General features: G+C 38.4%; 1 pseudogene; it reads left to right on the top strand.

Moving 5' to 3' along the window:
• The first annotated feature begins 7,347 nt into the window (after positions 1-7,347).
• LOC148011734 (ACT domain-containing protein ACR3 pseudogene) lies at positions 7,348-7,878 on the top strand (annotated as a pseudogene).
• Positions 7,879-25,282: the final 17,404 nt, after the last annotated feature.

Below are 25,282 nucleotides of genomic sequence, written 5' to 3'. Positions count from 1 at the left end.
TGGAATCAGGATTAGTGGTAAAAAGATAAATATAAGAAGGAAGGTGAGCAGGAATAAGGGAATAGGAAATAAGATCATGAGGATCATGAGCATAAATGAAACAACAGAATTTAAAATTCTGGAAGAACACCTCAGTAAACAAGGAATTATCAACAATGTGTTGCAACACTTTAGGATGCAACTGCTCATCGATATCAGACTTATAAAAAGTACTCTATCGATGGTGTGGACCCATGATAGCATCATCCAAAGGAGGATGCCAATCGACTCCTCTACACCAAGATGTGCACTGATGAAAATTGTGTAGACCATCCACAAGATCAAACTCCACAAAATGTATATAATATGATGTAGCTTGCAAAAGCACATCCCCCACATAAATATTCAAATCCTCCTCATCTTGAATTTGCAAGTTCCCTTTAATATACATGAAAGAGAGCAATCTAACGTGAGGATCAAGCAGGTCATCCAAGGCTCTGTCAAACACTAATTTAAGCAAATCACTTGACCAAAGATCCTACCAACCATACTTTAGCGGCTGTAAATCCACATTGCTCAAAAAGATATATAAAGCCAACCTCTACTAATGATATTTAACCTAAAAAGAGGGCGAAGGGAAAACAGGTTCATTGTAATGAGAAAAAGCTTCATGCACACATTCCATATGGTGTTGTAATATTTCCACCTTGGTAGCAAAGGCATCACACAGCTAGCTTGTTTCTATAAAAATTTCAGCTCCTCCTTAGAGGGCACAATAGAAGGGATAATAGGAGCAAGAGGGGGGAACAGAGAGGACAACTATTTTAGATTGCAACTCAGCAAAGTGCTTTTGTTGAGATTCCACAATCACTTGGACATGTTTCAATTCACACTCACAAACACTAAGCTTCATGGCCAAAGTAAGCATCTCTGTCAAAGAATCATCCTTCTCTTTAGTGATAGATACCTTATCTGCCTCTAAGCTTGCAAGTTTAACTTCTAGTTCTCTAGCAGTAGCTTTCGGAGAATCCATTACAACAGTAGCTCCTTGCTTTTACATATGGATATCACTGAGGGCAGGACCTTTCTGAAGCCAAATCTTCTAAGGCTTTACTCAATTGACAAGTCAAGGAATCCACCTTGTCCTAGAAAGAGATAGAAACTCCTGTGTAGACAGTAGCAGCAGGAATTCCAAGTTGTTTCCATTGTAGTTTGGACATTCGACATAAGCTGAGAAAATAAGGTGCCACTAATCAACGTCTAGATGGAGGAGGGGATTTGTGAATGCAATGTGCCTTCCCATTGTACCATAAACAAATTAGGATAGGTAAGGAATGACAGAAGGGAGCTACCAGACACCTCAGGTATTGGAATCTATACCACAGGGGTTGGAACAGAGAAAGGATCAAAAGGACCCAATGTGTGCCACTTCTTAGAGGAGATTGTTGTTGCGAAAGTGGAATAGGATCAAGCACATGAATGCCACTTGGGGGAGGTGCTAATTGAATGATCTTTTGTATTTTAAAAAACCATGGGAAATAGTACTAAGTTGACCCTTTTTAACACACTAAAAATGCTGATCCATTTTAGCCACCAATAGAAAGGTTGTCTAGTTAAACTTAACTCCCTCAAGGATTCTAATAGAGACATAGTGAATAATTCTTTGGACAAACACTTGGATGTAGGCTTGCCCGCGGTCATGGAGGAATCGGCATAATTGCTTCCATAAGGGAGATGAAATATGTACCACCACTAAAACTCATGACCTGGTGATAACCTTATTCGCTACCAAAGGAGTAGAGGTCTCATTTTTCAACAATGCAAGGATCTCTGTAGTGAATAATGAATGGTTACCACTAGGCATAGGGGAAGCTGCAAAAGGTAGGAACAAAGCCTCATTGATAGTAGTAGGGGGGGATAAACAGAATCGATGGCCATAAACCAAGCTCGAAAGCTTCTTATAAATCTCTAAAAAAGAGTAACAAAGCTTTGCATCCACTAGAGGGAATTTCACGGCCATAAAGAGATGAAGACCAGCCTTACGAATGCAATCAGCATCTAATCGAAGAGAATAATCATGGATTGGAAGGGGAAGATGCTAAATCACAAGCATATGAGGTTCAAAAGTTGCCATTCAAACTATTTAAGTAAAAACACATAAAATCAAGAAAACAAAAGAGAGAATTCATGCAATACACAAACCACAACTAAGATAGGAAACTTAAGGAAAAGAACAAGATAGACAAGACTAAACCAGACAACCCCATGCAATCCATAGCCTACATAAAAATTTTGACATGACTTATGCATATGTGTGATTGAAAGCTTCATGCTATGCAAAAAAATAGGCACCCTAATCCCTCGTAATCATGTAATCCAAATAAAATATAATCAATTCACACCATATCCCTGACTCAGACTTAAGCAAAGAAACCATAACAGACTCATGACAAAACAACTGACAACAATAAGACTAATAAGCCTACCATTTGACTGATAAACCCCAACCCAGTAAAATGTACGTTGTCAACCTAAGGTGCGGTGATGTGGGTGGATGAGAACTACATGGATTTCTTTTATGGGTGAAACTTTTACTATGCAGTTTATTATTAAATTACCCACTAATGCATAGTGAATCTGATTACGTAACCCAACCCCACTCAAACTTAGACTGAACTTATGTCTCTACTAATGCACTTCCTTGTTACAAATTAGATGATGTTTGGTGCAAAGCGCATACATGTTGTGTGATGACAGGGGATTCATTTTATTTACAAATTAAATGTGTCTGCATTGAGTGTATGCATGCACTGTGGATCATCATGTATACATTTTAATTTACAAAATTATGTGGATTATTATGCAATGTGCTTGTGCAACAATGGGAGTTCCTTTTATAAGTTAATGGTTAGTTGATTTTAATTTAAAATTTTATGGGTACACTTTATTTATTTTGTGGATGTAACGGTCATGTTAATGTTATTTACAAATTGCATGTGTGTTATGGTGCATGTGAAGAAGGGAAAACAAAATGGAACCTGGTAATGTGTATATGGGACTTGCAAAGTTTGATGGCATGGCGGAAAAGAACCAATACGACTCCCACGTCCAGAAAAAATCCACAAACAAGAGTGCACTAGGTCGACCATAGAGAATCGACCACCTCGAGGGACAATGTTAAAAAAGACTTGAGAGCTAATACCCATCATTCAAAACAAAAGAGGGTCTAATCTAGTTTGTAATTTATGGTTTTTTTTCTTTTTCTCTTTTAAAAAAATTGTATTTTGGTGTTCATGGTAAGTGCATTTATGTTTTTTTTTCTTCTATTTCATTTTCATTTGTGATTTTTTCTATTTTTTAAAAAATTGCGCTTATACTATCAATTTGTTTTTTTTCGTGGATTTTATTTATGTCAATTGTATGTGAGTTGAATTATAATTTATTGTATTTTTGTATGTTGGTTTTGTGTTTTTTTTAATTTATTTTTAATATTTGGATGTTATGTTTGTGTTGATGTTTTTTTTTTCAATGATGATGTCATGTTGGTAGAAAGAAATTACAAATGGGTGGGATTTATGTTGGGAGTATGTTGGAATTTCTAAAATTTACTTTTATGAATTTTTATGAGTTTTCTATGAATTTAACTAATTTTAAAGAAATTTTCAAATTTCTTGATTTTTTTACTAAAGTTTTCCCTTTGAAATGAGTTGTCCCAATTTCAAGAATGCTTTTGAGTTTTTGTGTAAGTTTTAAGCATTTTTTCCATTTAATTTAAATTTTTAAATGATTTTTAATGTATTTGGTTGGTTTTTATTTTTTTTAATTCAATAATTAATTAAATAATGATGCTTGTAAAAGGCATGTATTGATGGCACGACGTATGAACATTAGGATAAAGATATGAAAAATTACATGTCCTCTCCTTTTATACTAATGTCAGTGTGACATGGCAATAGACACTAAATTCCTCATTCCCAGCTTCTTACAATCCATCCCTTCCCAAAAGTTTTTGTCCTAAAAAACAAACCTGAAAGACTAGAAAAGGATAGATGAAACAGAGTACTACTCTGATACAAGGGCTACAAATATAGGAAAAGCACTAGTTTGTACTAAGTAATGGAGAGGATCATAAGTGAAAAAGTGAATAGGCCATATGAACATCCATTTTGAAATGATAAAACTAAAAACTAAACCATCATAACTCCAAGAAAGGACACCTGCAAGAAATAGACAGCTTGCTGTCTACTACAGAACTTGCTGTAGTAAAATGGAGATATCTTGTGATGGGCATATCCAAATCAAGTGTGCTATGAGTCAAAAGAAAACTCATTGGACATACTTGCAACCCATATAGATATCCTTCTTTTGTAATCAAACCATAATTGAAGCTGAATCAAAACAGTAAGCTGTCCAAAAACTGTCTGCAGTAGAACAAGAGATAAATGGACTAATTTTCAGCCAAATAAACCTCCCAAAGATGAAGATTTTGAACCCCAATATGGACGTTGGCCTAATGAAGGTGCAAAATCCTGCTCAAAACCTCCTGAATCAAAAGGTATATCATCATAATAATGATCAAGAGGAGAAGATTTGTCATCAAACTCATAATCTTGACCACCCAGGTCAAATGGGTAGGAAGAAAGATCCCCATAATCATCACCATATGCATATCCATCATCCATCATATTATAACCATCATGAATCTCATGTACATCCTCATTATCAGCATACCAATCATCAAAATCATTATCCAAGTTGTCATAACCATGGTCATAAGTATCTAACTCTTCTTCTAGTTGAGGTAGATCCTGATTGAGTGTGAACTGATGCATATCCTCAACTAATCCATCATAAGCACGATCAAGAGCTGTAAAGTCTTCATTTTTAGCAAGTGTATATTCCTCTTTAGATGGTGCAAAAGGCTGATTACTTACCAAGTGATCTTCATATACATTGGCTTCAACTACAACATCAACTTGCTGATCAGCTTGGTCTTCTTCATATGGTTGACCTTGAGGAGACAAAGAGTTCAGCACTGTAATTGGTTGATTCCCATTGATTTGCTGACCAAGATCTATGGAATAATTCTCGTCATTCTGGCTTTGTACAAAGTGTACTTGCTGTCCATGATTTACTTTTATAGATTTGGACATAAAAGCAGCATCAAAGTATTCAAAAGAAAGAATCACATGTTGTAGAGTAGGCAAAACCCAATCCTTGAGGTTAATACACCAAGTAGCAATTGTTGTAAGCATTTTCTTTTTCCATGAAGCATTTTTCAGCAAAAGGTTAATATCCATCTTTACACAATCACAAATTCCTTCATGGTAAATAGAGATACGAATTAGGATGAAAGCAACATATTTCCCTAACTTGGTAGAACATTTGCCAAGAAGTTAGACCAATGAATTTGTACCAACATCCAATATTTCCCATGCTAGCTGTCCTTCTAATGAATTCCATGATCGCTTACTAACCAATGGAGGTGTATGAACTGTCATAGCCCACTCATTGTCATCAATCTCAACAAAGAGAGTAGAAAGCAATACCAATACATATTCTAACTGTTGGTGAGACGATTGATTAAGCAATGATATCAACCAATGTAATACATCCTTGCCTTGAAAAGACTGCAAAAGAGTAGTACCGTTGCTACAAAAGTACTTCATTGATGCCCACAAATCAGCTTGAGGCTCCACATTCTCCATGGTTAGTAGTCCCAACAACCTGTGTTTAGCTTCAGCATTGCATATACATTCTTGTAAGATACTGTTATCATGGAGATTGATAAGAGTCTGCTTTACACCTTGCTGAACCAACTGAGATGTATGTGGTTGCAATTGATGGATAAGTACTTGCTCAACTAGACTCACTTCTATCTCTTCCAATGCCATTCGAGAGTCATCATAAGCCATAAAAGCATGTGCCAAAGTACTCATAACGTCTACCAAAGGAATATCCACCCTATTAGAAGCAACATCTCTAATTGGACCCATAATACTCTATTTCCCTGTCTGTGGAAAGTGCAGTCTTGCAGTACCTATAAGTACTAAATCAGCCATAACTTTTGACTGAAAGCTCCGATTGACAAACTTTTTGATTCAAATTGAATCTAACACTTTCCTCTTCAAAGAAAGCTCTTAACAGTAAATTTCAAACTAGGTCAGAAAATTTATGATAGCCCAAAGTTGGCTGAGTGAAACTGCCTACAACCTATCCTATTTTGAATGAGTCTGTAAGAGGTCTATAGATCCAACTTTGACCTTGTTGAACCTTGAATACTCACAAATAGAACTGAGAGCACTCTCAAAACACACTGTCTGATGTTGCAAACAAATAATTCACTGTTATCAACACTTCTTCACATCCTTTCTCGTATAGAACCCCAACTACAATCATAGCTTGCATTCACTTGCCCATTGCTACACACATATGCATAAAAAACTGCTGCTTCTCTGACTGTGTTTAGAACCCCCTTCTTCTAGCCCATATTTCTCTGGCTGAACTGGTTCAGCACCAAACCTCTGAGGTTTTCAATGATACCAAGTTCTGCAAGATTACTGCTATAACTGATGTGTCTATAACTGATGCATGTATTGCTTCAGGCTATGATGATATGGTTGGCCAACGTAAGCATAGCAAAGAAGTCAATGATAAGACAATCTTCCAGTTGCTATGTACTGATGCCACAGTTTCAAACAGCCATATCTGGACTAAAGTGTCCATACATCACAAGGAGATAGCATTTGTCACTATGGAGACTTGGCATTCATCACTGAAAATAACTGAAAATTTTAGTTAAGGCTGAGCAACAACATTTCTTAGTCAATATTCTAATACCTCATAAGCCCATATCAAACACCTCTGCATTCCAAAATCCTATTGCATATGTTCAGAGTGATGTTGATGGCTTTGTGACCTTACTTGAGCAATGCAAGAATGCCATTTAACCATTTGAAGCATTGCATACCAAAACATCCAGTGGTATGCCAGATCTTTTGAAATTGCCAAGCGTGTGACCAGAATCATCAAGATACTTTCAGCAAACTGGAGAGTGATATCCCTGACCACAGATGTACTACCCTTTGCTTTTGATCTGAATTTATAGCGGTCAAACACAGATTTGCTTTTGCTAAGACTGGAATGAACGCCTTCATATGAACCATTTCCATATCAGTTTGAGTACATCATGTTGTGAATCAGCATCCTCCTGAGCTTAGGTGCCTGAAACGATGCCACTCTCAAACAGATCTGTCAGCAAGAGTGCAGCACCATAGAGTCTTGCCATTAGGTAGCACACCAAGCTGCCAGACCAATCTTGATCTTGTCATATCCAAAGCCTATATATCCTCAGATGGTGGTTGGTTCATGGATGTTTTCCATGTTACAGATCAACTTAGACACAAATTTACAAATGAAAGTTTAATTGAGTATATGCAACAAGCTTTGGGAGCAAAAAGAACTGTTGCAAGTTTAGAGGTAAGAACGTGTTTGGGACGTACTGTGGGTGTTCAATCAATTGCTGAACACACATCCATAGAGTTGACTGGCACTGATCGACCAGGACTACTGTCAGATATCTCTGCTATTCTCACAAGCCTCAAGTGCAATGTTGTTGCTGCCGAGGTTTGGACTCACAATGCAAGGGTAGCATGTGTAGTGTATGTAACTGACGAAGTTACTAGTGGTCCTATTGATGATGCACAAAAGCTGGTGTCCATCACAGAGCAGCTGTCCAATGTGCTGAAAGCAACTGATGATAGAAAAGGTGTCAAAATTGATTTCTCAATTGGCTTGACCCATACAAAGAGACGTTTGCATCAGTTGATGTTTGTAGATCGGGACTATGAAGCCTTTGCCATTGGTTTTTGCTTATTTAGACTAGCCTTCCTCCTTTAGGGACCTTATAGTGGGTCAATGTGAGATTCTTATGACAGAGACAATAATGCGGACAAAATGCTTGCAAGAGCTGTCAATATGCATGGATAAGTCAAAAGAGTTTTCTGCAGCTCTGGTGATCTCATGTCTTTTTCACACAAAGGATATGCTCAGATCTTTGGCGTTTATGAATCCAATCAGGCCAAAGGTGAACATATTGGAGAAATGTGGAGCACAGAAGCTGGAAAATTTGGTTTTGGGATTTGCACATGTACCAGTAGTTGATCCATCCATTCATAAGTTTCCTTCTCTTGTGTCACTTACTCTTACTGATCGGGCTGTTCTATTTGCTCTGGACCTCAACCTACTACTTGCTATCTGTCCCAGGTTGGAATACCTATCTTTGGTTAACACTGACATCACACTCTCGGATGCACAATCCACCATTGAGCTGAGCAGTGCATCTTTGAAGACCTTGAATATCGAGGGACTGTGTTGATATTATCCTTTTGGAGTCAGATAAGCTGGAAGGCCTTGTTTTGAGAGATTCAACCTTTGAGAAGTTTGAGCTCAACCTTTGGGAGATTAAACCTTTGAGCTTGTGAGCAAGGGGAGTTTGCGGTGCTTAAGAATTGAGGATGTGATGCATTTCCTCCTCCACATTCGCTACTAGGAGTAGCAGCAGCTACCCAGTATTGTGCGTATCACTCGAATTGCTGCTACTAGAAAAGTGACCAATTTTGCAAGATCGTGAGCCTTCCATTAGCTATTCAGTCCATTCTTCCATGCGTCAAGGATTTAGCATCTGATTCATTGCAACATGTACAATCTGTACTTGCTTCAGTCATAATGGGCATGGCTTCCAACTTGAAAAGAGCATACACCGGTGATGGTGGCCCACAAAAGTCTGTCTACATGTGATCCACACCAGGTTATTGAAGAGGAAGGAATCAATAGCTCCACATCGAGTACGAATGCTCACTCATGACACAGAACTTGCCTATATGTATGTCTACACCATCAGATTTAGAGAATATGTTCTCTGTTCGTTTAGACAACCCTCTGCAATGCTTCTTTTGACGATGAGACATCTGTAGATTTGGCAATCCAAAAGGCCAAACATTCAGAGAATACTAAGAAGCCTAAGGAAAACTCAACAAAACAGACCAGTTTTCTACTGCCAAAGCTGAAGGTTGGAATCATCCTCTGATAGACTTTTGATCATTAATGTAGAGATCTTTTGCTGAAGCCATATCTGTGTCTTCAACAGGTTATCTAGAAATACCCTTCTAAAAGTGGAGGAAGAGCTGTCTAAGATTTTCTTCCATTTTTCCTCCAGCTTTTAGAAGAAATCTTCAATGCTGCATGTCTTTAGGGTTTCAAGAAGAACAAAATACTTGTAAAGAGAGGTTGCTGAAAACACCATAGATGCTGGAAGGAATCCTTGAAGAAGAAGAAAAAGAAGAAAAGTTTGCTCTCTAAAGCCTCTTCAAAGCCTTCAATAATGGTGCTCCACTTGTTAAGAATGAAGAGTAAAGAAAGTTTCTAGCATGAAATGCCTGTAAAAACCTCACGGTTGAAAGCTAGGAGAAAAATTTTGCTGCAAACTCCATGAAAGCTTGGCCAAAGCTTGGAGAAAGAGGAAAGGAAGACCTCTTTTGAAAAGTACTATTCCAAACTCGTAACACTTCTAAAATATGCACCTATGATGGATGTTTCACAGCAAGTATCCAAATCTGCCCCTAAATACGCGTCTTGAATTAATGAGACCATTGGATTTACAAGATGCATTGATTTGAGAAGCTCCAATAGTTCAGGAGATTTTGAACAGAGGCCAATAAATGCAAATATTTGGAATAGAAACAATCTGAATAAGGGCAACTTCCAACGTTAGGCAAAAAGAGCCCAAGGACAGTATAACCAAACAAAACAAAGAAGGCTAAATCAAATGCCGTGGGAAGCTTTATACCCACAAGAAGGAGCAATGAAACTCCAAGGTGTTTCTATTGCAAGGAACCATGACATTTTAAGAGGTCGTGCCTAAAGTTGGCCAAGGTTAGTTTTGCAAGCAAAGCCAAGATGCCAAGGGGAAAAGTTCATTGGAATAAACCTCAAGGAGATAAGTAACAATAAAGATCCCATAATGGAATCCGATATGGAAAGAGCTAGAGTACACACCACTCTCAATAAGAAGAGTCCAAATCACCAATTCTTAGTAATTCAAACACTAGAGTATATTATCAAGGTAAACCCTTTCGAATTTTAATTGATTATGAAAGTATCCACTCTTTTGTATCGATACCAAAATGCACAAAAAGGCTAGGAATAAACACTATTCTAGCACCTAGAATGCTTGTGGAATTAGAAAATGGTAAAGAAGTTATATCAACACTACGAACTAGCAAGGTAGAATTTAGCTTGGGTGGCAATTCTTCCAAAATGAAATTCCAAATTATGAATCTCGAGGCTTTGTTTGCTAGGTATGGATTGGTTAATTCCAAATAATGCCCATATCCATTGTGGAAAAGGCCAAATCACATTCCATAACTCAACAAAGGGAGAATAAGTAACCACTCAGGGAGAAGCATGAAACCCTAAGGTTGAGCTAGCAACTAAAGCCTTCCAAATAGTAAAGGGACTGAAGAAAGGATTACATGTCTATCTAATTAAACTTAACAAGGTTGAGAAGAATAGTGAAGCCAAGGATCAACCATCTTGGCTAAAAGAATATGTAGATGTTTTTTCAGAAGACCTCATAGATCCTCCACTAGCAAGGGAAATAGATCATGAAATTCAACTTACTCTAGGCACTGCCCCCATTGCCAAACAACCTTATCGAATGTCAATTCCTAAAGCCATTGAGCTGAAAGAACAACTCAAGCATCTATTAGACCATACACATCCGGCCAAGTAATTCACCATGGGGAGCCTCGATTTTATTTCAAAAAAAGAAAGATGGAACACTCCACCTTTGTATCACTTACCTTGGATTAAACCAAGTGACAGTGAAAAACAAATATCCTGGATTCCTAGGATAGATGAGTTTCTTGACCAACTCCAAGGAGCAAAGGTCTTCTCAAAGATCGATCTTAGATCAGGATATTATCAAATAAGAATTAGGGAGCAAGATATCCCTAAAGCTGCTTTTAACACAAGGTACGGTCATTATTATGAGTTTATTGTGATGTCATTTGGGTTAACAAATGCTCCTGCCACCTTCAACAACTTGATACAAGACATTTTCCGACCCTACCTTGATGACTTCGTCCTCGTTTTCTTAGATGATATCCTAACATATTCCAAGAATGAATAAGACCATGAACCACAACTATGAACAATTCTTGAAACAATGAGAGCCCACAAACTGTATGCTAAAAAGAAGAAATGTGCTTTCTTCAAGAAGCAGATTGAATATCTAGGGTTCATAGTATTGATAGATGACATTTGAGTGGATCCTGCCAAGGTCCAAGATGTACAAGGCTGGCCACCCCCTGGTGACAACGTTCAAGGAAGTGTGAAGCTTTCTAGGGCCTCAATTGCCACACCTCTCCCACCGACCTTCTTAAAAGGCAAGTCTCCATTACATGGACGTCCAACAAACAATCTAGCTTTGTGAAGCTTATGTGGAGTTTGGTAATAACCACCCCTATCCTAAGGCTACCCGACCTCAACAAAGAATTCAAAGTCATAACAACTGACACAAGCTCTCTTGCTTTGGGTTGTATGCTTATGCAAGAAGGACATCCAATAGCCTATGCTTTAAGAAAATTAAAAATCGACGAAGGAAACAATGCCACACATGATCTAGAATTACTTGATGCAATTCATGCCTTGAAACTATGGAGACATTACATGCTTGGTAATAGGTTTTCTCTAGTCACTGTGATCATAAGAGCCTAAAGTGGATTTTTACTCAACCAGATCTCAATATGAGACAACATCGATGGATTGAGACCTTGCAAGAATTTGACTTTGAAATCAAGTATAGACCAAAAAAGGAGAATGTAATTGCAGATTCCCTAAGCCGTAATTCATTCCTTAATGCTCTAATCCTAGAATAAACCCCTAGGGCTAGAACTCTTGTCACAGTGATTTCAATGCCCAATAACCCTCTCATAGAAATGGCTAGAGAAGAGGCAACAAAGGATCCAAGATAACAAAACTTGTTAAGAGAAATTTCTATCAAGGATTCAAATCCAAAATTCAAGACTAAGTATCAAGATTTTTCCATAAACGAGGAGCTTGCCTATTACAAGACAAGACTATGTATTCCTGCAAGTCAAGAAACTTAAAAGGAAAATACTCTAGGAAGCTCATGATTCCCTATTTTTGCGGCTCATCTTGGTTATGCTAAGACACTTAATACAGTCAGAAGAAGCTTCTACTGCAAAAGACTCAAGGGTGATGCCTCCACAACAACCACCTGAGCCATGCTCTCTCAAACCGCCACGAGAGCGAGGAGTACACATGTATTCCGAGCTGACCGTGGGCTCACTACATCCATGTCTTTGCAACATCCCCCAGAACCACTCCCTCCATCTGATCCAAGTCTGGAGCATCGACCTCGTCTACTGGAAACTAAAGCATCAGAACGCACCAAAGTAGATCTAACAGAGCGGCCTAATGGTGTCCGAGATAGCTCTTGGTCCACCATATCTCTGAATTGAGCCATTTGATCTGGAGACATGTGTGTGAAGATCTCTTGTAGCTCCTCGCCGCTCATCCATCAACTCATCATGCTAATCTAAATATCCACAAAGGTCCCGCTCCTCCTCCTATCCAGTATGTCCCATTGATCAATCGGGATTATTCTTCCCTACTAGCTTTTGAGCCTATAGCGAAAGCAGGACTTGCGACTTTCGTGGCTGCTTCATTCCCCTCCTCCTCCATTGGTCATTCAGCGGAAGTGCTTGAAGCATGTAGCAGATAAAACTCCCTCAGTTCTTCCTTTAGTCACAATTCCTGCTACTTCTGGCAATGACCTCCCTGTGCCTACCTCACATGCAATAATTTATTCAGGGCACATAGAGAGGGTTCTTTGGAAATATCAGTCCCTTCACTGAACAATTTAGTGTCAAGAGATGCTATTCCATTCCTTTGTAATGACATCCAGAGTTCGATTGAACTTTCAGTGATAGCTTGTGTTCAACAACTTTATGCTTCTTTCTATGAAGAACTGATGCAATCCAAAGACTAGTTGCATAAGACAACCTTAGAGTTAGCCTATGCTAAAGACACACTTGTAGATCTGTTTTAGTAGATGGAGCAGCAAACCCAAATGATTGAGACGTAGAGAGAAGAAATATCTTCTTTTAAGATTCAGTTAACAGAAGCTCAGTTAGAGGTCACTAGAGTCTCAGAGGAGAAAGAGAGAATGTCCAAAGAAGCTCAAGAGTTTCAAACTCTTTTAGATACAAAATTGTTAGCCTTACAGACTGCTCATAATACAGTGGAATCACAAGCTTCCGAGATTAAGGAGTTGTAAGACCAACTAGCACAGTCACGGTCCGTTCCTCCAAGCCCCAATGTTCCTATTATTCCTTCTATCTCTAAGCAGGACTTGGTAGTTCTCTAGAGATAGGCCACATTGTGTCCATTGTTTCAAGATAAAGTGGAAAGATTGCAGTCTAGGATGGATTTGTTATGGTCTACATTTGAGCACTTTCAGGAGTATGTTCCTCCGAACCATTCTTTCTTTGTCCACTATCAGTTGCAGAAGTTGGCCTTTCATATGAAGCTTTCAATGATGGATCAGAGGATGATTGGAGTGGGGCTTGGTCTTTTGAGTTGCTGACAGAAGTGGTCCATATGGTTTTTGAAGATTTTGTGACGACGGATACCATGTTGCTGTCTTACATGTATCTACGAGGTGATCTATTGATTTCAGATGATGTAGATATGACCTGGCATGTGGGGGATGTGGTTTTGCAAGCTGTTTTGTATGTCAACTATTTGGAATTGCAGATAGATGGCATATTCCAGTGTTATTCCTCAAAAGTGGCTACTTGCCTTGTCAATTCATGGCACTCAATGATTGATTTTGTGGTCCTGAATCAACATCAGAATATAGCTTGTACTTACGTGCAGAGCACTAACCAACTGAGGGTGGATCTCCTAGCTTATCTTTCCAAAAACCATCCATTTGATTCATCCTTCTTTGATGCCTATCAGAGAATATCTGTTTTGGGTCCCTTTGTTCCTAGCCTAATGTATTACCAACAAATGGCTCATCGCTATGATACCTATCTTTCCCTTTATAAAACCAATTCAGCACAGCTATCTTACCTCTTCTTTTCCAACCTCAGGATTTTCCTCAAATTCCTATATTTACTTATTGTTCTTTCATCGAAGATCGAGTCTTTTCCCCTTCTCCACCATGCCCTTCACCATCTATCCATATACCTTCTACTTTTCCTGTTTATCAATTGACACCTTTCCTAACTGATTCACTTAAATTTTCAGCCACTCCTTTATCTTATTCCTCCTTTTATGATTTTGCCTATCCATATCTTCATCCTCTTTTACTTATTCCACTTCCATCTCCTGCCACTTCTATTTCTCAACCCCCTCAGTTGGTTAGTGAGTACGAAGGACTTGATCAACAGATTTCAAGAAGAAGAGGATGGAGCTTGACTGATTCTCTTACGGGACCACAGATAAACTGGCCAATAATTCTAGGGGACTGGACAACTGCTAGTCAAGCATACCAGAATTACCTCCATTTTGCTCACCAATATTCACAATCTCTAGATCCTTCAGTGAGATTAACAACTCATTTTGCTTGGTATCTAGCATATATGCATAGGCATTCCCATAATGATCAAAAGGCTATTCCAAAGCTTTGTATGAATGTCAATGTTAATATTGATTCCCAACAATTGGATGTCCTCTATTTTCATGCCCTATGTCTACCTAGCAGATACCTTGTTTAGCTAGAAAGGATATGATGCCTGCAGTTCTTTCAAAATCCTCCAAAGACATTTGTGGATGAGTCCTTCTCCATGGATCGCTTTCGAAACCACCAAGCCTTCAAAAGGGATCACCTTCATTGATGCCTTTGCAATGTATTTTGGATCATAATGATATATATATCCCTTTTTGGAGGTGTCATTCAGATGGTTGTGTTAGTATTTGTGTGTGTGTTATGGGTTAATTATATGTGATGAGTTTGTGCTGATTGAGAACAATTTGTTCGAGAGATCTTTTCAAACTATTGATGGTGGAAGGAAAGCCTATGGTGGAAAGCTAAAGAACAACCTTTTTTATCCTTTACAAATTTTTTACGACTTCCAAATGATTATCAAATGAGTTAATGAATAATGAAGTTTTCATTTAGTAGTTTTTTCTAGAGATACAAGTGATAAGTTGGGGTCGTGGTTTGGTGAGATTATTGAAGATCCTACAGAAGATCAAAATTGAGTTCTTTAGTGAACTTATATTATTCTTTTCCTTAGGTCACGAGAACGCTTCCTTTCTAAGTGTGGGGATATGTTGAGAGTGGAAAAAGACTGAATTTTTGACTGATTTTTGTTGTTTTTGAGGACCGAATAATTGATTTTTGATGGATTTAGAGTGATGTATGGTCGATAATGGAAGTGTTTGAGAGTTTTTTGGATGATATTGATTATATTTTGGAAGTTCATGATGATTCTTAGTAGATATATGAAGCTCTGTGATGTTCTGATAGGTTCTGTTGAGGTTCTGATTGGTTTTGTATACCTTCTGTATAGCTTCTGCTTTGTTCTGATTTTCTTTTGTATGAAGCATGGATTGATGATTGATGAAGGTTGAGATCTTTTGGAAGCTTATTGAATAGTTTTTGATAGTTTGGAATGGTTTTGATATGAGTTATGAGGTTTTGATGACCTTCTATAACCCTCTGTAAACCTTCTGTAGAGCCTTTGTCTCTGCTCTTTCTGTGCTCTGTAACTGTTTTGTATCTGGTCTGGTACTGTACTGTACTATTCTGTAGATCTTCTATAAGTGTTCTGTAGAATGTATGTGTGGCTTTGGGAAAGTTTTCTAACTTTTGGAAAGGATGAATCTAAGTTCAAAAGAGCTAAAACAAATGGAAGAAGCAGCTATTGAAGACTGAAGAGAAGACTGAAGTGACAGTGACAGTAGTGAGCTGTGAAGAGACACTGTAGTGGCTCTGGTGCCTCTTCACATCAGATATACCTCTTGGGAGGTGCATCCACGATCTAAGAAGGATTATTGAGATTTATTATGAGAGTATTGTAGTAAGGAGATTATGTACTATTGAGAGAGAGAGAGAGAGAGAGAGAGAGAGAGAGAGAGAGAGAGAGAGAGAGAGAGTCAAATCTATCAAAACAATGTAATTGTATATGAGAGATTGAGAGAGAAAACTATGAAGACATTGAAGATGAATACTATGTGATTGATTTTCATTCAAATATGGTGTATTCTTTTATGTTCTTTGTTATATTGATGGATTCTATGAAGATGTTGAAGATTATGATTGATTCTATCAAATCCGTGGGAGTTATCTACTATGATGCTGCGTGAAGATTTGCTATTTCCTTTATTTTGATCGTCAAAAGAATGAAATAAAAACTTGTTGACGTTACAAGATAGATTTTCTTATAGTAGAATCCCCTTTTCCTTGGTGTTCCTCTTGGGGCTCCAGCGACCGATCTCAAACAAGTCCTAGAAGAACGAATTCTTGGAAGTAAAATTGAGTTCACCTTAGGTGAAATTCTTGAAATTGCCAAACATGAATTTCATGATGTAATTAAAAGAAAAAGACAATATGTTGGTGATGAAGCTGAAGAATCAATGCATGCTTTTTTACAAGCCCTTTGAATATTTGTGCAGGATACTGCACAAGGAATTCAGCTTGAAGTGGTAAAAGAGTTAATAACAGCAATTGAAGCTAAAGATAAAGAAAGCATGGATGCAAAAATTAAAGAAGTGAAGACTAAAAATATAATGGTTGGCTGGTCCAAACCAGTTAAGAAGTCCACCTTTCAAAAAGAAGGTCGTCTACAGCACATGAATGATGAGCAAGAAGCCCGATTCATTCCAATCACTCACTACTCCCATACGCATTGGGCAAGAGCAACAACGGAGATAATCGTCGAAATTAGAGGAAAAGAAACACCATGTATTGCACTCTTAGACCATGGTTCTGAGATAAATGTCATGGCAAGGAGTCTCTATGAAAGAGGTGGATGGCCCATAGATGTTGATCCAGGTTGGCAAATGAGAGCTGCAAACAACTCTTTTGGAGAGTTATATGCTGCATGTCCTAATGTGCAGAGGTAACTATTGGAGACATAAAAGACAATTTTCACTTCTTTGTTCAAGACTCTTGTAGTTACCCTATCATTCTTAGGCAACCTTACATTTCTAAAGTCCGCTTGGAAACAAAATCTATTGATGATAGTTCTTCCTATGCTCGAATCCGAAGCAAGGATAATGAACGAGCTGTCCAATTTCTTACTGTACGTGTTAATCATCATCAAAACAGAGATTGATTGTGGGATTATTTTGCACCTCCTAATGCCCGAGAATTCAAGGGCTTTCGGGTTGCGCTACTGTAAAAGAAGGCTATGGCAGTGCTTCCTGTAAAAAAAAATTGTGCCTCCTCATGCTTCAAACGTTGTGTCTCCAGCAAATCTACATGTATGTACAACCATGGGCTGTTATAAATCTCTTTCAACCATGACTAAAGCTGAAAGAAAATATTTATGTCATGTTAAAAGGGAGCTGAAAACTTATGACATGATGGCTGAAAATGAAGGTATTTTAGGCATTTTTTTGGGATAATTACTACTAACACATTGACAAAAATATATGCAGTTGCTCATGAGAAAATCAAGCTAAAAATCAATCCATAGAAGTATGTACATTGGATTTTTATCAGAAAATTCAAGAATTTGTTGAACATGAAGATATTGGTGTACTCAACAAGGTTGAAGCCCAAGTGGAGACAAAATACAAGACGGTAGATAAGAAAGTCAAGCCTGTGGTGGCTGTCACGCTGCCTCTCTGGAAAGTCAAGGGCTGATTGATATGGCAGCAAATTAGCCAAGTCTTTGTGATCCTTCCAACATTGGTCACAAGTTTACATCTGAAAGTATAAAAGAGCTTAAAGTAGGTGAAAATTCTTTCCTTTTACAGGCTGAAAAACACTCTTTTATGCAAATGCTAATGAAACATGGTAAAGCTTTTGCATTTCAGCCAAGTGAAAGAGGCTATGTAGATTCGAATATTGTGGCTCCTATGGTCATTTTTACAGTTCCTCATGTGCCTTGGAACCTCAAGCCGATTCCTGTTCCAAGGGAGCATTTGCCCAAATTACTGAAACTTCTAAATGAAAAGATCTGGATGAAGATTTTAGAACCTTCTTCAGCGCCTTACTCAAATCCATGGTTTACTGTGGCCAAGAAAAATGGACATTTACAATTCATTCAAGATCTATAGCCTGTTAATTGTGTCACAATCCAAAATGTTGGTTTGGATCCAATTGTTGATGAGTTTGCTGAAGCTTTTGCAGGGAGAGCAATTTATTCCATAAGTGACCTATATTCAGGACATAATCAATTTCAGCTTTCATTAGAGAGCCGAGACATTACCACAATGAAGACACCTCTTGGATTGGTTTGCATGTGTACTCTACCGCAAGGTGTAACAAATTTCGTGGCCCATATGATGAATGCCATGCACAAAGTCTTAAGGGACTTTATTCCACAGCTTACTCGTCCTTTTTTTGATGATGTACCTATCAAGAGATGTGAAATCTATGAAAAGAATGAGGAGCTTGATGAACATGGCTACAGGACATTTGTAGTTAACCATATTCATGATTGTGATAGGATTTTGACAAGGCTAGAAGAGATTCATCTTACCTTTTCTGGAGCTAAATCAGTTTTTGGGGTAGAAGAAGTTCTAATGGTCGACTTGTGTGGCCCCTACGGATGTAAATCCTCACCAATCAAGATAGATGCCATTAGTAGAATGCAAGAAAAATGCACAAATATTTTAGATGTGAGAAGATTTCTTGGGGCATGTGTATTCTATCTCATATGGATACCACATTTTTCTCATGTAGCCAAAAATATTTATCAATTATTATGAAAAGGTCAAAGATTCTCTTGGGGTAAAGAGCATACTCTCATTGTACGCAAATTAAAGAAGTTGTTGATTTCAGTCCCCACTCTCAAAAGGGCTGATTAATCAAATGGTCAATCCATCATCATTATTGTGGATACAAGTCCCATTGGGATAGGATGGCGGACTGTTGGCCAAGAAGATCTTGAAGGTAACAGGTATGCAATTTGTTTTGGAGAAAAGGTCCTCAATGAACGTCCAATAAGGTATGCACAAGTAAAAGGGAATTGTGGGGAGTTGTAACATCATTAAAGTGTGATTGTCAATACTTTATAGGTGCTTCCGTAGTGGTAGAAACAGATTGTCTTCCACTCTTGGGCATGATTACCAACTGCTCTATCCCCAACATTGCTATGCTAAGATGGATTGCATATATTAAATCTCTCAACCCCAAATTAAAGCATACTATAGGAAATGAGAATCCAGTTGTGCTGGCATGTTGTCACTTGCAAGATATGACAATGAAGAGAAGTTGATGGAAGAAGATGAAGTTGAAGAATCTATACTTGCTAAATTTCATTCCAGGATAGCTGAAAATACATTTTCAATTGTTGCATATATAGAACCAAAACTAAAAAATGCAAGTGTAGCTGAACTTTTTAATGGTACATCATTAAGTACCGCAAGAACATGAAAACGTACTACTGTAAATTAGAAAACAACAATAAAGATCAAAGATTTGCCCATGGGAGAAGGGTGGTCAACTAGAAGCCAACATGCTCATTGCATTGCTCAAGTTCTAGTTCATTTTCTTGAAGAAGATTGTTGGCTGAAGAGCGGCCAATACTTGAGCATGATGAAGAAGAAGGAGACATGGACTGATGAGGAGTTCAAGCATATTAAGAGGAAAGCTTATGGCTTTTTTCTTAAAGATGGGCATCTATGGAAGCACGCAAAGAATAAAAAAGGAGCGCATGTTAGAGCTTTAGGTAACAAAATATTACAACAACATGTAATGAAGGAATTTCATGAAAGCTTATGGGCTGGCCATAGAGGCATATGGGGAACCTTTAGTAAAGTCAAAGAAAAATATTGGTGGTAGAATATGTATTGGGACATAGAGCATTTTGTTGAAACCTATTATGTGTGTCAGATATACTCTATGGATAAGCATCGAGATGGGTTACAACCAACTTATCCCTTGTCTCTACATTATAGATGGGTTATTGATCTTGTAACCATGCCTACAGGGATATGGAACATGCGGTATGTAGTGCTTGCAAGAGAAGACATAACCAATCAAGTTGAAGGTAAAGCTTTAACAACAACCAAGACCACTCAAGCTATTTGTTGCTTTTTGCTTGAAGAAGTATTTTGCAGAAATGGTTGTGTCAGCAAAGTAACTGCAGATAGAGGAGAGTTGGATGCTGATGAGGCACACAACTTCTTTGCTCAATTGGGTATCAAGTTGACTTTGACATCAGCCCACAATCCTAAAGGCAATGGGAAAAGTGAGAGAGGACATCAACCTATTCTCAAAGCTCTAGCAAAGTCTTGTAGATGAAAGATCAAAGATTAGCCTAAAATGCTTCCTTTTGCATTATGGGCTGACTGAACTACTCATAGACCCATAACTGGTTATATGCCAGTTGAACTTATGCATGGACAAAAACCAATTATGCTAATTGAAGAATCTATTCTCACATGGAGTCTTCTTCCTTGGGAGGAAGGCATCAGTAGAAAAGAATTGTTGACTTTGCGCATATGGTAGCTAGAAAGAAGGCCTGAAGATATTCAAGCAACTGTTGATAAGCTAAAAACAGTAAGACTAAAGAACAAAAGAAGATTTGATAGGCAACATCAACTTCGGCCAAGAGCTATTCAAGAAAATGACTAGGTGCTTGTCTATGACAACAACCTAGACAATCAATACAATGCTTCTAGGAAGATGGTAAAGCATTGGTGCCTATATGTGGTAAAGGTCTTTCATGACAATGCCACATATTTATTTGCTAAATTGGATAGAACAAGCATGAAGATACCCATAGCTGGAAAAAGAATCAAGCTCTTCAAATGAAGAGAAAATTCAACATATGAGTTAGAAGACTTGGATATAATCCAAGAGCTTGAAGACATGAAGGAAGAAGATGACTTCAAAGACAGAGAAGAGGACATGACGGAAGATGAAAGCAACATAAAGTGGCACATGCCAGAGGATGTGCAGGTTAGAGGGGGTGGATGTCATGAGATTCTTTGCCCATGGTCTAAACATAAACATTTTAACCTTTACATATATCACTTAGTCACTTGTAATCTAGACATGCTACATAGAGACTTGTCTAGTGCAATAAATCCTAAAAAACCTAAGTCCACCAGCATATGGCATGGCATAATAAAGATGGGGGGGACTCTCTGCCTTAAAATGCAATAAATTTATCATGGGTCCTTGACAAGATCATTGATTTTGGATACTTCCTTGCATTGCTTACGTGAAGTTGCTACAAGTTTTGTAAATCATGCTACATATAACATGGTATATGTGATCATGGATAATCATATGGCTTGGATGAGGCCCTGACTACATATATTAGTAATGAAATTACTCTAGAAACATGACTCACAAGTGTATTAGGAAGAGGAATCACTTAGGTCCATGAAGTTTACTATGTTTGTGAGCATGTGACATTGTATATGCCTTATGTGACTTATATGAAACAAGACTTTGGCAAGAAAAAGTGAAGATATGAACATGGAGAGCAAGTGCAATCTTTGGCATTGAATCAGGGCACATGCTGGGAGAAGACAATTTGTAGGATTTGAATCATGTATTTGCTTCACAAAGTGGAGTTTTGCCATGCAACTCAAGCTTGGGGAGTAAAGGAGCAGTGGAACCTTCATCTCTTGCCAAGTAAGTAGCACTTTTATTCATACAATAGTAGAGAAAGAACAATATTTGTGGCTGTCCAAACTGTGATTTTAAAGGGCAACAACCCATACAAACGAGAACTCTATAATGAGTCTGGAGGAAGGACTATGTATGGTGAGTGTTATCTCCCATGTCAAGAGATACATTAAACTCACTCCCTTGAGTCCTTTAAGAGTTGAATAGGGACCATTATTGGTCTTCCAATTCTGTAATTTGAAGGGTTGAAGTTCATCTACTTGCTTTATTGATTAATATTGACACAAAGGACTCATTCTTGCTCTTGGAAGCTTACTGCAATCTACCATTATGGAAGCTTGAAGAGAGGGGTGTCAAGAAGCCTTCTTGACTTGTTTATATGAAGAAAGTGGGCTGAATATTTCAGCCCAAACAAAGAATTGTGGGTAGCAGCACTTTCCTCCTCTTGAAGATTCATGATCATTTACTGGACTTACTTGATATTGATATGCTTGATGCAAGTTGACATTGCATAAGCGTTGTGGAAGGGGTGGCAAGAGAGCATTTTGATTGCTCTATGTACATGCTTGGGGTTGATATGGGTAGCCAATAATAGGGCTGACAAGGGCAATAGGAACTTCTTCTTCTCTCCTACTTCTATATGCTTATTTCTAGCTACCTATTGCTTGTTACATGCTCTTGAATATAGGGGTTGTTTTTGTACTTCATCAAAGTGTCTTCTTGGGAGATAGATGCCATGTATGTGGGATTAAATAGGCAGCCCTCGTAGTGATTTGTGGACATTAGTTCCTTTTACTTCTCTATTGCTTCATATGGTATGATTTACACTTGTATTTGGTTGATCTATACACTCTATGTTAGGGGAAATTTATGCTTTCATCAGAGGTGAATTCAAGAATATATTTGGGCTGATTTGGGGCTGATATCTTTAGCCATATTCAGAGATTTAGCTACAACAGAGTTCTTTTAATTCATTTCTTACTCTACAAAAGACATATTATCAAAATATGCAAATATTATGTGACCCTATGAAAGGGAAATGTTTGTAGACCATTCATAGATGCTTTGACTTGAATTAAGAGGAACTTTATCTCTTTATTTCTTGGCTGTGGAATCTTGTCCTTAACAAGATCTCTATTTGGAGCTCTCTTGAAGCAAGTCTCTTTGCCCTATAAACCTTGTAATTGACTCAAAAGCTTTGTTCCCTTTCAGTCTACATTGAATGTAACCATGCAAAGTTGATTCATGCTATGGCTTCATGTATGAATCATGGGAAGTAGAGTTGTTTATGAAACATGACATCATATTGTACTTGATTTCATAATTTGTGATTGCTCTTATAATCAAGAAAAACAAGCTTGATTTGAGTTAGAACTTATGAGGTATTACTCTTGTGATCTTTGCTAAGAACATGCAATTGGAAGCTCTATTAACATCTTCAAGGACTTGGTTTGAAACCTTCAACCCTTCTCTTATCTCTACCATCTTTGGAGTCTAAAGCTCTTAAATCCGCATACATTCTTCTCTCTCAAACCCATGAGATTGACCGTGAAGTACCTCTTGAACCTTTAAACTTTCAATGTAATCTACTTATCTCTTGAAGGCGCAACTCCATCTATCTTGTCCAGTTTTCTTCCCAAACCCCTGTGGTGGCCTTCAACCCTACACACTGTGACACCATGTGAGTGGCATCCATTAGAGTATTAAGGAATGCTCATTGTTGAGTATTGAAGCCCACTTGGGATGCCTCTACTCTGCTTTCTGCTAGGACTTTCTCTTTTTCCATGAGACCTAGGTGACGCACCAAGGTCTTCACTTTTTATTAATTTTGGCCTATCCACTTTTTGGATCTCTTTTTCATCTCCTCCATACTTTCTCCTTGTCTTTGTACTAGGGCCATGGGTCTCTGCTCCTAGTCTTCCAATTTCCTGCTCATTCTCTCTTGCTCTTTTCTTTCAAGGCTCAACTTTTTGGTCATGATTTCCATCTCTCTGTGGTGTTGCTCCTCTTCTTGCTTCCTTTCTCCTTCCCTTGCGGCAAACTCTTTCATGCCTCATTCGATCTGATCTGTTTTTGCTGCCAAATCCTCATATTTCATGATTAAAAGTTTATATTCTCTCTGCATTTTCACTAGCTCTTGATTTTCATCTTTGATCTGTTGTCGCCAGATTTTCTCCTTGTCATCTTTGGCCTTTTTCCTATTTTAGATCAAAGATCTCCTTTTGTTGCATAACTATTTGTCTCGTCTTTTCAAGTTGGAAGGTTGCCAACGATTCCTTTTCCACTTCCAACTCAGCCATCGCTATCTTTCTTTCCTCCTTTTCCTTCTCTAGCTAAGAGAGCAGTTCATTAACATATTCATCATAGCTTGCTGGTGGCGTCATAGTAGTAGGAATTGGAGTGGTCGAAGCTTCCACCTTTTGGCATTTCGAATCTTGCCTAGACTTAGCATCTATGGCCTGGCATTTTTTTCCCAGTGGCCGTAGTCTCCACACTCTTTCCCTGGGCTAGCTCCTTATTAATGAAGTAATGCATCCAAGCCACAAAATTGTTTACATCGGCACTAGCCGGGAGTGGTTGCTTCGCTAGCGGGCACCAAGAGGGGCGGGATGGGATGGCTATCAACACACTTCCATATCCAATGAAAGAGGCTTTCGAGGAAGGTTTCTTTCTCTCGATACTTTTAGAGGCTGGGGACTCTTCACTTGCCATGGCTAGTGCTTTCGATGCTTGGTCTATAGTCTTGCGTATGTAGCTGTTCCAATCAACCTCATCCAAGGTGTAGGTTGCCACATTCTCTAGCACAGGCACACTGATTCAGTGCACGAGGGAGTTATAGCGCTGGCTGGAGAAGAGTGAGTGCACCAATTTTTCCTACATGAAGGCCTCAACATTGAGGATATCCTGTATGCTGATGCCGTCGTTTGTCAAAACATCCTCCCTCTTCATCGTTAGCAAAGCATACACATCTCTCTTATGTTTCTTCTCCACCTTAGGATCCAACCCCAGTGCCTTCTCCACCAAGGCCTGGTTCAATGGCACCTATACCTATTTAGCATTCTCCCCCCTTTCCACAGTCACCATTCCGCATTCTTGATCAAGGTTGTATGTTCTCAAAAATTCCACACACTTTGTGTGATCAGAATCATGTGCAAACTTCTCTAGGTACTTCGAGAGGTTACACTGTTTCACCACTCTCCTTGCAGCCTCCTCCTTGGCTACCACCACCTTGAGGTTGTGGATATTGCAGAATTTCAGCTGATTATAAACACAGTTTTCTAAGCCGATGCCGTACTGCATCCTCTCCTCCTTCGTGAAAGGGAGTCAGTGAACACGATCTTGCTGCGACATCTTTCGTTCTTGTCATGAACCATGATTCCCATTAGTGCTTTCAAAACAATTATTTGCTGAAAATAAGTACTTCATGTTTTTTGAATGAAAACATTTAAG

This window comes from Lygodium microphyllum, chromosome 28 (assembly GCF_053477565.2).
Source record: "Lygodium microphyllum isolate KBCC chromosome 28, Lygodium_microphyllum_v1.1.10, whole genome shotgun sequence".
Lineage (NCBI taxonomy): Eukaryota > Viridiplantae > Streptophyta > Polypodiopsida > Schizaeales > Lygodiaceae > Lygodium > Lygodium microphyllum.
The sequence above is the reverse complement of the archived record's forward strand: the minus strand, read 5'-3'. Positions and strand labels throughout refer to the sequence as shown.